We start from the raw sequence: 16,325 nt of genomic DNA on the forward strand, positions 1-16,325 counted from the left end.
GCCCTGAAGGATATCATTTTATGAATTCAATAGCAAATACTATAGTAGGCCTAGAAGGAGCCTGTAGGGCTTTTCTTGATCTGTTCTTGAATCTTCAAACAGGAGAATATCATAACCATTACATAAACAAGTATGGCCCATGTGCTGACACCTTAATGAATTCAGGACAGGACTAATGAGAATTAAGCACTAAGCCATTAAAGTTTAATCATCTGTAAGCCTTTACTTTAGTTCCTTTCCTTCTGAGTTTTGTGTGAATGCTAAATGTAAAGGCAATCTTTGGAGATCTGGAGAACAATATAAAGAATGAAGAAAGTTGTGATAGCAGCTTGGCCATTCAGCAACCACACTTTTCACTGGGAAAAGTAGAAGCTTGTGGGCCAACTGTGGGAGCCACAACCTATGAGAGTATCCTAATTTCCAAACTAAAAAAAGAAAGAATTACATCTTTTCCCAAATACCAATAATGTACAGACATAGATTGCATGCTAAATCAGAATCTTAGATTTTATTTTAAGATCATTTCCCTCTGTTTGGTCTTTATCTGCATTTCCTGAATATTTAACTTCTGAATTGATTTTTCAAGTGTATATGATTTTGTGTCAAACTCTGACAATGCATTTTAGACTTTGTTCCATTTCATTCAGTTCTTTTACTTTAATATATTACAACTCTTATTTATGAGAGTAACACAAATTCTATCTTTGCTATCGCCTCTAAATGATGAGTTCAGACTTCTATATTTTTCACATTATTAGTTTTGTGTTAAAACAACAAAAAAAAAAAAAAAAAACAAGAAAAACTTTTGTGACCAAAATCTTCATCTAAAGATGAATTCAATTTCCTCTCTCGGCATTTAAGTAGACATATGAATAAAAACGAAAAAAAGTCCCTTATTACCTATACTAAAACCAAACTAAAACCCAAAAGGAAAAAAAAAAATATGCTCCCAAGTCTAAACCTGGAGTCAGTAATGTGAACTGGTTCATGCTGGTTACTTGGAAGAGAAATTAAAATGGAAATAAAATCATAAAACATAACTAGGACTAACACATAATTTGCAAGACTCAGTACAAAATGAGAACATGAGGGCCCTTTTTCAAAAATTTAAAAGTTCAAGATGATAACGGTCATATACTAAACCACATATAAGGGCCTTCCGAGCTTGGGTTACTATGTAACTGAACAGGTGACAGACACATGTAATTAGTCCTGATCATAACTGTTATTTACATTAATTACTAAGGATAACTTCCTTAACACTTGTTCTTTTTGAAGTAGGAGAGTATTAGTGACCCTAAAGAGACTCTTCTCTTTGGTTCAACTTGACTTTTATCTGTTTGATATTTAAATTTTTCCAATGATACTGGTTAACTTAAGACTATATTTAATTATTACAGTGGTTGATTAAATAAAACAAATGATATAAAAACCTTCATTAAATAAGAAATTTAACACTGTTCTCAGAAAAGTAATAGAAATGTAAGAGAAATATGAGGCTTCACTGTGTTACATCAATAAGTTAAAAACACTCAAGGTATTAATGAGCAATAAAAGTATAAATGAAATTTTTGTCCAAACATACATAATGAATTCAGTGAGAGCTGGGAGAACTCAGATGTTGAAATGAAAAAGAACACTGGCAGTGAAAGCAAGTGGGTAGAGAGATTTGTGGTTATTTGTTTAGCTATAGATACAAATAAAATATAAGAAGCAATGTGCCAATGTATACATAATAATGTATACAAATACAGATAGCTTTTTTTTTTTTTTTTTTTTTTTGCAGAGCTAGGGATTGAACCCAGGACCCTACTCCTATGGTCTCACTACACAAATGTTCTAGCTCTGAAATATATCCCTGCCCAAAAAATATAGAAATATAGTGGCTTTTCTGTTCTTGCTGCAATATTTTGTGCTTTATACTTAAATGTAAAACTTTTTAGCTAATACATTTCTTGCTTACATAATCTTGGTGTAAGGATATGGCATGGTATAGGCCAGCTTTATCTCCTATTTAATGGTGATATTACTGGGCCAAGGTTACTATGCTCCTTCAGGAAGTCACCACAAAACACATGTGGCTGACTTCAGAAGGGAACATTTAAGATTATCGAAACTACAACTGTGTCTAGGACCTTTCCTGAAAGTAGGATCTTACGTAGAGTTGAAGTAGTATTGCAGAGGTAGAGCTCACAGAGGCACACAGAACAATGCACTTAGGAGTGAAGTCTCTCAAAACTCTAGAGTGTGATTCTAAAACCTGTTGCCACTCATTGAGGATTTAAAACATCATTTTACCTAATAAATTTTGGCATTTAATCAGTAATATTTCAGAATAAAAAAGGAGGTACATAATTCACTGTGAAATAGCACCTGTACATGGAATAAGTATAAAGCATATCCATAAATGAATCCATGTATTTAATCCATTTTTGGGAAAACTATCCTTGGAGGGATAGGAAAGGTAAGGAAGTCTTATAAGCTGTAAATAACTACCTGAAATGATTTAAACTGATCAATAATTGTAGCTAATGGAGATTTTTTTAAAGTAGATCAAAACTCCATCTTCAAAGATATAAACTTCTATTAGTTCTGAGGTCTATTTCATGAATTTCCCCTCTCAACTAATATATCCAACATTAAAGAAAATGAAGTTAAAGTTTTCAAAAATGTACATCCAACAAATTGGTTGTGAAAGATACTTGAGAGGGAACACTTTAATTTACAAAACTGATTTATAAAATAAAATAATATGATGCTTTAAAGGTGGAAGTCATCGGCTATCTTTCATTTAAGAGTTATGAGATTCTTCAGTGAAACATCTCTCTGAATATAATTTTGGATATAACCTCCTTGAGATACCATTTTTGTAGTTGTGGTCATAGTGGTTTGGGCGGGGGGGGGAGATTTTATTGTTGTTGTTTGGTTGTTATTTTCACAAGAACAATCCTGTTTTGGGATAATTTCCCATTGAACTCACATTTTACACATCTTGCAAGGAGAGACCTTGATCACCTTTGTTACAAACTATATTTTGGAGAATGCTTGTATAGTGATGAATGGTCTTTGAAGATATAAATAGTGTTTCCCTCCAGAAATAAGGCAGGCTTAATTACAGAGCAAAGGGAAGGCATGTATGACCCCTTGACACATAAAATTGTTTTCCTTAGCTCAAGTTTCTTCTGTCATAATACAACCCATGTATTTGTAAATATTGCATGGACTTCTTTGTCTTGTTCTTGGGGAAATGAGACTTAAGAGAATGAGAAGAGAATATCTTTATACTGTGCTGTTATTATTATTTTGTGTTATCAAGGCCTCATCTTTGTTCCAAAATCGTGTGGCTTTTGCCAGCAGTCATGACACTGTGTCTAGTAGGTTAACTGGTTATCTTGAAGTGATGTTATAATCTGTTAGGGTTGCCAAAACAAAACACCACAGATTCGGTGACCTCAACAACAAAAATCTATTTTCTCACACTTCTACAGGCTAGAGGTCCCAGATTAAGCTATTGGGTTTTACTGGGGCCTCTGGTTAGTTTAGAGACTGCAGTTTTCTCAGTAGATTCTCAGATGACCTTTTGTCTATATGTGACTGGTACCTCTTCTTGTAAGGACGTTAATCAAATATAATTAGGGCCCCATCTTTACACTCATTTAATCCTAATAAGTTCCTGAAAGGCCTGGTTTCCAAATATACTTAGTCTGGGAGTTTGGGCTTCAACATATAAATGTGGAAACAAGGGACAATTCAGTCCATAACACAGTCGTTGACCTCATGTGGGTATCCAAAAACATCCCAGTAATTGCCTGATACCTCTTGCCATTTTTGTAACCTTGTGTCTGTGTATGTGTGTGTGTGTGTGTTTTATGAACAATATACACATTATCAATTCTTCCATAGTAGGAATTGTTACATGTGGAAATTGCTGATTATAAATCACAAAATATGCAAATAACTACATCAAAATGAGAAAGTAATCTTAATTTTCAGGACAATTCAAATAAATTATAAATTTAAAAATGTTTGCATTTATGGTAATAACTCACAATATGTAAATATTATCAGATAAAACATATATACTTACATCTCTTGAGAACTTATAAAAATGTTCTTTTTGAATTCTCAGATAGCCCTCTGAAAGCCATAGGGTGTAAATGTAAAGAGTCATTAATACTGAAACTGAGATTATATAATGTTCACAAGTTTATATAGAAAGTCAGTGTACAATAAGTTTGTAAATTAAAACTCGATATAGTGCCTGCTAGCCTTGCAATTTATTCATTAAACTATTCATTACTAAATACAATAACATCCTGCCAGCATTTGATCAATTCTCCAATACAATTTTATTAGAAATAGTTTTAGAATTTCAGCAAATAGCATAACATTTCAATAGTTACTATTATTGTGTCCTGATGAAAAGTTTATTTCTGAGGTCAGCCTGCCTCTCTCAAAATGAGTTACCTATTTTGAGTCCTCTGTACCTTGCTTGTTTGCATTCCAGGGCCTTTGCATTTGCTGTTCATTGTGACTGTAATACTTTCCCCAGTTTCTTCAATGGTTGGCTTCTCACTATTCATGTTTAAGTAAAAAATGTGATCTCCTCAGAAAGGACTTATTCGATCAATTCCACCAAAAACACACAACTTCTCTATAGCAATGGGCCTTTATCATATCACATTTGATCTCTCAGCATACCTGGATCATTTCAAGCTGTCAAGAAGATAATTATCTAATTTGTGTATTAATTAACTTATCTGCCCTCCCCTTCTTAAATATGTATAGTGGGGGGGGGGCTTCTGTTTTTTTGCACTTCTGTGCAAATAAGATACTGAACAATTTTAGGCATATATTTGTAGAATATTTGAACAAATATTTTCATTAGATCCTAACAACAACTTTCAAACAGATAAATTTAATTTTAGAGGAGTAAATTGAGGTTTAAACAACTAAATAGTTGTCTGAGGTCCCCCAAACAGTAAATGTTAAAGTTTTAGTTGAGTCTTTTCTGCTTAAACCCAGTCTTTCAAAACCATGCCTCCATCTGTAAATTAGATATCAGCTTCCCTTCTGCAACTTCTTTACTCCCTTGTTTACTCTGAGCCTTTGAGCCAGAACTCACAGCCTCCAGGAAGAATCCATTCTTAGTACACACCAGGACTCAGAAATGGACTGAGTGGAAGGAAAGAGTGTCTAACTCTCTCACATCCTGGGACAAACAGATTTTAAAAGACTCATGAGATATCAAATCCCTTCTTCTGCACTTCATGCAGTGTTGTACCTATTATCAGAGATATTCCCAGTCATTCAGGACCTTGTAGTGTGTCCTTCCAAATTGACATAAGTACCCACACTGGCAGTCAGCATAGAACCCTCTTGGATTGAGAGATGCCCCCAGTTCAAGTCTACATGAGAATTATCAGATGTAGCTTGCTTTGACATCTTAATATGTAAAAAAACTAAACATTTTCATTGTAGCATTTCCATTCCAGAAAGTGCTGTGACTGAAAGAACCAAAAAGAAAATTACAAAGGAGTCCTGTTCATAACACAGGCCCACAATGTAAATGCCCATGGCAATGTAAAGTAGGGCGAGGGAACACCATATCTGTTCAGGATAGAAATTCTAGATTTATTAGAAGGTTTTGTGCTGGATATGTCCTAGGATGTGCATCTCTTGGGATTTTAAATGGTCAATGAGCTTTTTTTTTTTTTTAAACAAAATACAGTCATGACTGATTCAACAGTTTTTCAGTCAATGACAGACTACATATATGACAGTGGTTCCTTGCCATTATAATGGAGCAGATGAATTCCCATGGCACAGTGATGTGGTAGCCTTTGTAACATGGCAGCAGAAGGCATTGTTCACATGTTTGTGGAAAAGATGAAATAAACAAATCTACTCTGCTACCAGTTGTATAAAAGTATAGCACATAGTAATCTACTTAACTGTGATTCTAAATGGCTATTACTGGTTTGTGTATTTACTATATTGCATTTTTTTCTTGTGTTTTATGGTATATTCCTAACAGTATACTGCTAAGTATTATATCATGATATACCAGAAAATGCTTCACATCTCATATTTATCTCATTTTTTGAATGCATTGAGAGTCCACATCTGCTGATTGACATAAATCACCTAGGTTAGTGCAAGCACACTGTCTGATTTTTTGCACAATAAAAATCTTTGCACAACAAAAATGCATGTCTCAAAATGTATCTCCAGAATTAGGTGATACATGCCTCTATTTCACTAAAGTCCCTCAGGGAAGTCATGGTTGTTGTTGATCACACTGTAAATGATTTCAAAAGTATTTTCTATTAAATAGTATCATATTTTATATATTTTACCTTCATTATTCAACACCAAAGAAGAGTGTGCCAACTGTGTGTCTAAGGGGTTATTTTGAATTAATAGTCATGGTTCTAAATCTTGCCTTCACATATAACCACAATAAAATAAGATTCCTTTTAGAGAAAAATGAAACTCAATAAGAAAGAAAGAAAGAAAACCAAGACTAACAAAATGGTACATATATTTATAAGTGCACAACCAGGCTTATGGCATAATGCATTACAGTTTCACAAACAATCGATACAAATTATTGGATATAAAATTACTTTTTGATGACCACTGTGAAAATACAAGCTGTTCAAGTCATTTCTCACACTATTATTGATTTTACTCTATTTTTTTCTATTGCATTTTTAAAGCACTTGATGTCAATTTTTAAGTCTCTAGTCTACAGTAAAGAACTAAGCAAATTCACATACACTAGAATTTTCCAAGGGATATCAAGGAAAAAGGAATTCCTAATAGAACTCCTCCGTTTAATTTCCCATTCCAACAAGCATCTCTCATTATTAAAGATGTAAAAATGTCTCCAAAGTCATACTTCCAATAGTCATTTGAAGAATAACCATTTGAAGTGGTCTCAGCATTTTATGTCTTATAGCAATTTTATTTCATCATTTTTTATAGATTGTCTTTTTACCACAGTGTGACACTTGCTGGTCAATTGTTTGCCATACAGATAATAATTTTAGCTGGCAAACACTAAATCACATACAATTGCCATACATAAATTATGCAGGATTTTAATTTTTATCTTATTAGTATTAGTGTGAATTCAGGATCAATTGAATTAGATATGATGCCCTGTTGACAACTGATTATACTGATGACTTTTTTAACAAGATGTTTTAGGCACAATTTCCTAGGAAACCCTAGGAAATGGAGATTAGTAGAAACAAATATTACTAAGAAGGGCCTTTGGTTATAAATATCTGGGAAGAAGTGAAAGAAAAAAAAATTGGGGAAGGGGAGAATTTGGATTACCATGTAGTTGCAAGTAAGGCCTCAAATGATTCTAATGGGAGTTTTGAAGCTAAGATGAACCTTCAGACATTGCTCCAGTTATGGAAAGGGCAGTCAATGCTTCTTTATAATTGCATCAGTGCCTTTCATCCAAAAGCAATTGCCTCTAATACAGATGAAAGAATTAGTGCCTAGGTCTTGACAGGTATGCTGTACCGTGCCATTCACTGTATGAAGTTTGGCACATTTCTATATCATGAGATGATGCAGCTTAGACTTAATCATAAGTTAGAGCTTTTCAATATCCCCATCATTCCTACCTTTCTTGATGCCACTGCTATGAAAATAATTCCTACTTAGCTCTTTCATTCCGTCCACTGTTGATTCCCTCACTAAAGTTTCTGTTACCACATGAACTAAAGTTTTTTTGCTACCTATTTCACACCTATCTCAGCATTACAATTTAATTTTCACATATCCAGTAAATCTAAATCAAATGAAGGGCAAACCAGTGATTTTTGAAAGCTTTTTTCTTTGTACATGCCAAAAAAATTTCCAAAGTAGCCCTATGCCCATCACATATTTTGAGTTCTTCCATTAGTGTAAACACGTATAAAGAAAGAAAATCTGATTAAACAACTACAATTTAAGAAATGTTTCTTTGCAAATTTAAAGGTATTGCATAAAATCTAAATATAGAATTTAATATTTGATGAGTGCTTTATTGATTTATTATTATTAGTTTTTTGGTACTGCAAATTGAACCCAGGGTGCTTTATCATTGAGCTAAGTCCTGAGACAGGGTCTTACTAAATTGCTTAGGGACTAAGGCACAGAGACTGGTCTTGAACTTGTGATCTTCCTGCCTCAGCCTCCCAAGTCACTAGGATTATAGGAATGCACCACCACACCTGGCTTATGCCTACTTCTTTGGAGCCCAAAATTATGCTATGTTTTTCTATTCTAATATATCTACTAACTCCATTTCCTCCATGGAATATTAATTATCTTTGTGCCACATATTGTTATCCATTAAAATTTTTATTATTCATTCTATATTGTTTACCTGTCCCCTAAATAGGTACATAAACTGAAATAAATTTTAAGCATCATTTCCTAAAAAGTTCTTTCATTTTAAGTATTTCTTCTGTTTTATGTTTGTTTGGCTTTTTTTGGTTGTTTGTTTGTTTGTTTTTGTGGTGATGGGGATTGAACCCAGGACCTTGTGCATGCGAGACAAGCACTCTACCAACTGAGCTATTTCTCCAGCCCTTAAGTATTTCTTCTGAAGTGAGTTTTTATATTTGTAGTGCACAAGTTGATAAAAATTACATGAAAGTTTATTCATTTTAATTAGTACTTATGAAACAAAAAGTAAACTTTACTAGTAAGATGGTGCTTTTTTTTATAAAAATTTGTTAAAAACACATGGCTGGACATTAATGATTGCTACAACAAAACATGGTTAAACATCAATTGTATCCTATACATTGATATGAGTCCTAAAATACACTCTTCAAAAAACATACTAATGTCAATGGAAATATTCAGAATATCTGACCACATAATTTTTAACCATTTCAAGGAGAAGAGTAATGTGAAGGAATAGGGGCACATAGTATCACAAATATGAAATGTATGGAGATTTCTCTATTTACCTTTTCTTCAAATAACAGAGATAATATTTATACTTATCTGGATATTGGTACATTAAATTTTTAAAATTGTATGCTTCAAATCATGTCTCATTCCCTCTTTGATTATTTAAATGGGAACTAGAGAAAGGAAAATTTGAGGTTCTCACCAGAGACAATCTATAAAGTACACCTTGATCATTACTCTTACATACTAGGTGAATGGCAAACAGGAAAACTAGGTCAATTCCTACAAGATGTGGCAGTAGGATGTCCACGGACAATCAAGTACATACATATGTTAAGTTGATTTCTAAACAAATGGAGTCCTTTAAATATTTCAGAGTTTGATCAACTAGATTAGTAATGTCTCCCTTGAGTATGGAGGTAATAAGATAGTACATAATGGGAAGTTTAGGACAACGAAATGGAAACAGGCAATAGGATAGACTAGTAACTGTATTTAAGCAATAGAATAAATTTTATATCTGTGTCTTCTGCATCAGTTGTTGCGTTCCTTGGGATTAGGAGTTAATTCCTCACATGATTATGGCATGAAATAAGTGTTTTAAATGTTCTTCAAAGTTTCTTTCTCTCTCTCTCTCTCTCTCTTTTAATAATCTGGTTCTTGGGCTGGGGTTTTAACTCAGTGGTAATGTGCTTGCCTAGCACGTGTGAGGCACTGGGTTCAATCCTCAGCACCACATAAAAACATAAATAAATAAAGAAAAGGTATTATATCAATCTACAACTAAGAAAAAAAAATTTTTAAACTTCTGTTTCTGAGAAGTCTTTTTAAGTTTTCTGCATTTATTAGCATTTTTCCTTCTTCGCAGTTATATGGATTGACTTATCTGTCACTCAATAAAGTAGACACTAAAAGTGTGTTAGTCAACCTTTTGCAGCTCTAACAAATATCTTTTGGGCTCCTGGTTTTAAAGGTTTCAGTCCATGGTTGTTTGGCCCCATTGCTTTTGGACCTGTGGCAAAGTAATACATCATGGTGGGAGCATGGGTAGAGCAAACTGCTCACTTCATGGTGGCCACGAAGCAGAAAGTGAGGAAGAGACCAGGATACTAAAATCTTCTTCAAGGGCACACCATTAATGACCTAAAACCTCATATCCCAAAGGTTCTACCACCTCCTAGTAGTGCTACAGGCTAAGGACTAAGACTTTAATGCATTGACCTTTGAGAGACACTTATTCAAATCACAGCAGAATGTACTGGGGGTGGGAGGACAGTAAATATAAGACATGATTCCTGCCTATGGAATTCTAAATATTCTTAGAAAATTGACATATATACTTGAAAAAATAAATAATTGAAGGAAGAATAATGTACAGGGAAAATGAGCTGGTATGAGTATCCTGTGTTTTGTGGCATGATGAGGTGGCCTTTCTACCATCTGAAGTTCTTCAGTTAACTTCCCATGCTAGTAAGTAAAACAGCAACTTCTCACTTATGCTCACTCTCTAATTTTTGCCTATTAGCCAGTATATTTCCTTTCTATTTGACTCTAAATATCATTTTAGGGCTTTCAAAACTATCTTTAGTTACCACCTTCCATTTTTTGATTTTCCATGAGTACTTTTTTGACATGATTTATCCATAACACTCTAATTATGTGAGACACATCTCCTCTCACCCCCATACCACTTGTGTTCCTTCCTCACAGTTCTTATTACCCACTGTGTAAATCCCCATACCCTATTTCAAATCCCAAGACTATGAAGTCCAGGGCCATACATAAACTAGTTACTGTTATACATGTAACGACTAACACACTGTCTGGTAAAGAGTTGAAGCATAATAAATATTTACTAAATAAATTTTAAAATAAAGTTCAAAAGGGTAGAAAAATAGAAGAGGAAAACTTCACCCTTTAAAGGGTGAATGGGGATTGTAAAAGAGGCAGAAGAGGAAGGATTTCTGAATTTATTCCTTAAAAGATCACTATAGGACTTTCTAGAAATGCATTCTAAAGTCAACCACAATATGAGAACAATAATAATTTGGGTCTTTTGACACACTTAAGTAATTTATCTTAAGTGAAAAAATATAACTATTATATCCTTATACCCAAATAACCCCATGCCTTCCAGTTCAGAACCTCAAAGGAAGGGAAATAAGTTTGGGCTCTGAAACTAAAACGTTAAAGCAAATATGTCATAGGTCACACTAGCAGTAAACAAATTCAATATTAACTGAGTACTCTGTGTATACCCAGCTTGTTTTAGACATTCACAGCACTTAATTCTAGGAGGATAAAAACAAAAAAAAAACATTATGAATTTTCTGCTTCATTTGGGCTCTGTCTATAAAATGTAAATACATCCGGTTGATTGAAGTGTCCAGATGTTTTGGTGTGATATAATAACATCCTTAGACTACCAAGTACATCACAGTGATAATTGTACTTTAAATAGCTGATAGAATTATTTTATTGTTGACAGCTCTTGAACCTAATTTGGGTGGGATATTGTTCTCCTAGAATAAAACTATCTGCTGATTCATTTTTCTTGCAGAATACAATAAAATTCAGTCATGCCTCCCTCCAGCTGCTTCTTATTGAAACTCTGTTAAGGTCTGCAGATATAAAACTTTCATAGCTACACTAGCTATGAGATTACTAGAATTCTTTTTTATCTTTGCCACTGACCAGTTGAATGACCCTGAACAAATAATACTCTGGACTCAGTTCTTTCATCTGTCAAATCCAGATATTGGCTTGGTAATTATCAAGGATCTTTATAGCTCTAAAATTCTATGATATTATAATTTTAAATTCCATCTAAAAATGACAGCATTGTCATGAACTCCTTAATATATAGTTGAATTCTTAACTGAGTGAAACACTGATGTGTATGTGGATTTCAATTTTCCTAAACATGAAAGAAAAGACTACTGGCCTGATTCTAAAGGCTTCTGTAACACAAGACACCATGTTCCAGTATTCCCAGACATTGACTCTCAACTTTAGTTGCTTCTTAAATGTGATTAAATTAAAAGTAAAAAGAATTGTACACTCTCTACTTTTCCCCTATATAGCTTTCTTTTTCCATTTTAATTCTAATATACATCATTTTTTAAAAAAATAATTGGTAAGCAAGAATGTAGTCACTTGGATATATATCTCTGGCTATAATGTTTGTAACAGTGATATATTAATAATTGCTATCATTTGTGGAGCAATGATTGTCACACACTTTTTATTATAATAGCAACACTATGCAATAGAAATTATTTTTTCCATTTTTACTTATGAACAATCTGAGTCCCAGAGGAACTTGGAAATGCTAGTAAGAAATAGCGTATTAAAAACAATTTGAAGCCTTGTAATGTCTCTGAATACTACTTCTCAAGGGATCACAAAACTTAATAATGATGAACAAATGCTTTTTTTTTTTTTATTTTTCCTAAGCCTAATGTATCTCCACAATAGAAGTCAAAAGACCAGAATCCAGTAAAATCCCTCTTTGCTTTGTTATTGCCTTCACATTTTTTTGCCAGAGTTCTGCCTCTCTGTTACTGAAATTGCAGCTGGTATTTATGATATAACAGTTTTTATTTTTTCCAGTTGGAAGTGTAAGAAAAGGAGTAAAAGGAGAATCAGGGAATTGGAAGTTCCATCATAATAATCATGATAGTAGCAATAAAATTTCACCTCAAATCTCTTACAATCTTCTTAGAAGGTATTTTAATTTTCTGAAATAAAATGTATTGGTATATCCAGAAATATATTAGCAGTTCTACTTTCTTAGAGCAGTTTTATTTTAAAATGAATCTCATTTATAGGCAGTAATTAAGTGGGAATCAGCAATTGATAGAAATAACAAAAAAGGAACAAAAAAGAGAGAGGTTTAATATTAGGAAACTCTTTAATCCATCGCTAAGACAAATTGCAGGAGGACACTAAGCCAGTCTTAAGTTTAACAACCTTTTTTAAAAAAAAAGAACAATATCTTCAGAACTCGTACAATTAAAGCAAATGAGACCATGTAACTGAAAAATAACCATGGTGGGACAGTGATATGTTGATAGCCCTCTACTTGATTAGATAAAATTAGAAAGACTTATTTTTATCACGACTTTAAGGAGAGCTGTGGTTTAGATATTAGGTATCCCCACTCATGTGTGAGACAATGCAAGGAAGTTGAGAGGTAAAAATGTTGAATTATGAGAACCTTAACCTAATCAGTGCATTAATCCACTTGAAGGGATGGACTAGTTGGTAAATGTAGTCAGGTAGAGTATGATTGGAAGGCATCCGCCTTTGGAGTTTATATTTTGTCTTTGGTAAGCCAAAGCTCTATCTACTTTCTGCTTGTCATGTCCTGAGATGCTTTCCTCCTCCACATCTTTCTGTCCTATGTTCTGCCTCACCTTGGATCCAGAGCAATGGAGTTGTCCATCTATGGACTGAGATCTCTGAAACATGGGCCCCAAGTAAACTTTCCGTCCTCTATATTGTTCTTCTCAGGTCTCTTGGATACAACTATGAAAAATCTAACTAAATGAGGGAGAGACTTGAGGGATAGCCCTATTTTTGTAAGATTTCTTATTCAGAGGTTACTTTGAGATGTACTTCTGACTTGGCATATTAATTAGGAATTCCTATATTTGAAAAAGCTGATGTGAAGACAAGTCGGAATAGACTCTGTGATATCTTCACAGATTGCTTTTTGACTAAATACACATAGCTCCATGTGAACAGTCAAAAATCACACAGACATTTGGGCCACAGACTGAGTCTGTGTGAGAACTCACACTAAATAAGGAAGATTCTGGTGGTCCCATCCGCAAAACACAATTTACTAAGCACAATCTTGAGGCAATTGGATAAAAAAATAAAAGAAAGCCTGGTATTTCATAGTGGCAAATTATACATTCCATTTTTCATATGCGTTTACACCACATTTTAAGAACACCATTTTACCTCAGCCATTTTGTTCACATATATGACAATGTGTCCAATAAAACCATGGAACTTTTATCTTGTTCTATTACCCAATAACATTCAAAATGCATAAGAGGTGAGAGATAAGTGTCTGGAATTTTTGATGTTTAAGATGCTAGGAAGCAAATATTGAGTAAGAGTCAGGGCTAAAAAGAGTTGTAGACTAATGTACCAGACTGGAGGACTCAGAAATAAATTCAAGCATCTTCAGCAAACTGATGCTTAACAAAGACACTAAAAACATACATTGGAGAAAAGACAGCCACTTAAACAAGTGATTCTGGGAAAACTGTATATTCACATGTATAAGATTAAAATTATCTCTCACACTGTACAAAAATTCATTCAAAATGATTCAAAGACTTTAATGTAAGGTATACTACTAGAAGAAAGCATAGTGGGACTATTTCAAAGTACTAGCACAGGCAACAATTTCCTGGATAGGACTGTAATAGCTCAGGGAGCAAAAGTAAGAATTGACAATGAGAGCACATCAAATAAAAAAGCATCTGTGAAGAAGTAACAGAATGGGGATAACATTATCAATTGTTCATCTAACAGAAAATTAATATCCAGAATAGGTTAAGAACTCAAAAAATTAACAAAGAGCAAGTAATCTCATCAAAAAATGGGCAAAAGAGCTAAACAGATTTTCAAGAAGTAAAAATAGTCAATAAGTATCAAAAAAATTCTCAATATGTTTAGGCAACAGGGAAATGCAAATGGAAACTACACTGAGATTCCCCCTCAGCATGGTTAGAATAAATAATATCAACAAAATAAAAAAATAACAAATGCTGCTGAATATGCAGGGAAAATGGAATCCCTATGCATCATTGCTGGGAATGCAAATTAGTACAGCCACTGTGGAAAACATTATGGAGGTTCCTCAAAAAACTAAAAATGGAGCTCTCACATGATCTAGCTATGTCACTCTGGGGCGTTAATCTGAAGGAAGTACAATTGTACAAAAGAGATACCTGCATACTTGTTTATCATAGCAATAGTCACAATAGCCAAAATGTGGAATCAGCCTAGGTGCCCATCAGAAGATGAATGAATAAAGGAGATATGGTGTGTATATGTGTGTGTGCGTGTACACACATACATATAAAGAAGGCATAAAAAAGAATGAAATCCTGACATTTGCAGGAAAATGTATGGAACTGGAAATCATTATGCTCAGAGGGAAAAGTCCAACACAAAAGACAAACATTGCATGTTTTCTCTCATCTAGAAACTTAAAAAAAATAAATACAGAGGAGGGATAATTAAGGACTTGAGAGGAAGGGATGGGTAGAGATGAAAAAGAGAGGACAGGAGGAAAAAGAAAGGAGGGCAGGCATGATAACACATGACATATACATATATAGAAATGTCATAGTGAAACTCATTAATTTACACAATTGATATGTGTTTATAATTATAGTAATAAAAAGGAAAAGAGAGAGTAAAGGTTGAGGTAAGGGCTAGATGATAAGGCCATGAATGGAAAAAAAGTGCAAGTTATGCACAATTTTTATACATGAAAAATAATAAACATGGAACTAAACATTTAGTGATTTATAACTAACCACATGAAGGATGATAACCACCCCCAAAATTGATTCAGGGATGAAGAATGACCTTTGGAATAAGAAAATAATTTTAAATCTCAGCTTTACTGGTTGCAATGAGAGTGACTTTTCATAACCTACTTTCTCTCAGTGTCAGGATTCTATCTAAAAAATAGGGACAATAATATCTGCCTTGGAAGGGGAGCTTATTGTGAGGATTAAACATGCTTGTAAAGTAAGTGTTAAAATATGTGACACCAAGGAAATCCCAAATTAAAAGCTACATATTTAATTGGAGATGTTTAATACCTTCAGTGACATAATGATCTTGCATTACTGGGAAAAGGACTGTGATGCTAGGAGATGCTCCATTCTCAGATTACTCCAGAGTTTGTGAGAATGAGGAAGGGAGAAACATTCAGTCACTTTGACTGTTCTACAATGGTTTCATATCAATAAATACATCTGTTCAGCTGACATCAGAAATCTCGACTTGATGGAATATGGAAAATTTATCTGGATTACACAAAATTTGCAATTTAAGTCACAGAAGAATTTATACTATGAGGATGCTGAGGGTAGTGGTATTGGTGCTATTAATTTTAGAGATAGCAATACTCTCATAAAAATAGAAGGGAGAAAAGAAGTGTAGAGGAAAGGGACCAGGGGGAGAAGAGAGGGAGGAAGAAATAGAAAGGGGAGTTTCTGGAGAATCAAATTACCCAAATTACATTGTTACAGTGTATGCATGTATGAGTATAAAACAAAGAACCCCGCTATTATGTACAATTATCATGCACCAATACAAAATATGGGGATGAATACCTAGTATTGATAAACTACTTATTA

The sequence above is a fragment of the Sciurus carolinensis genome, chromosome 14 (genome assembly GCF_902686445.1).
Source record: "Sciurus carolinensis chromosome 14, mSciCar1.2, whole genome shotgun sequence".
Classification (NCBI taxonomy): Eukaryota; Metazoa; Chordata; class Mammalia; order Rodentia; family Sciuridae; genus Sciurus; species Sciurus carolinensis.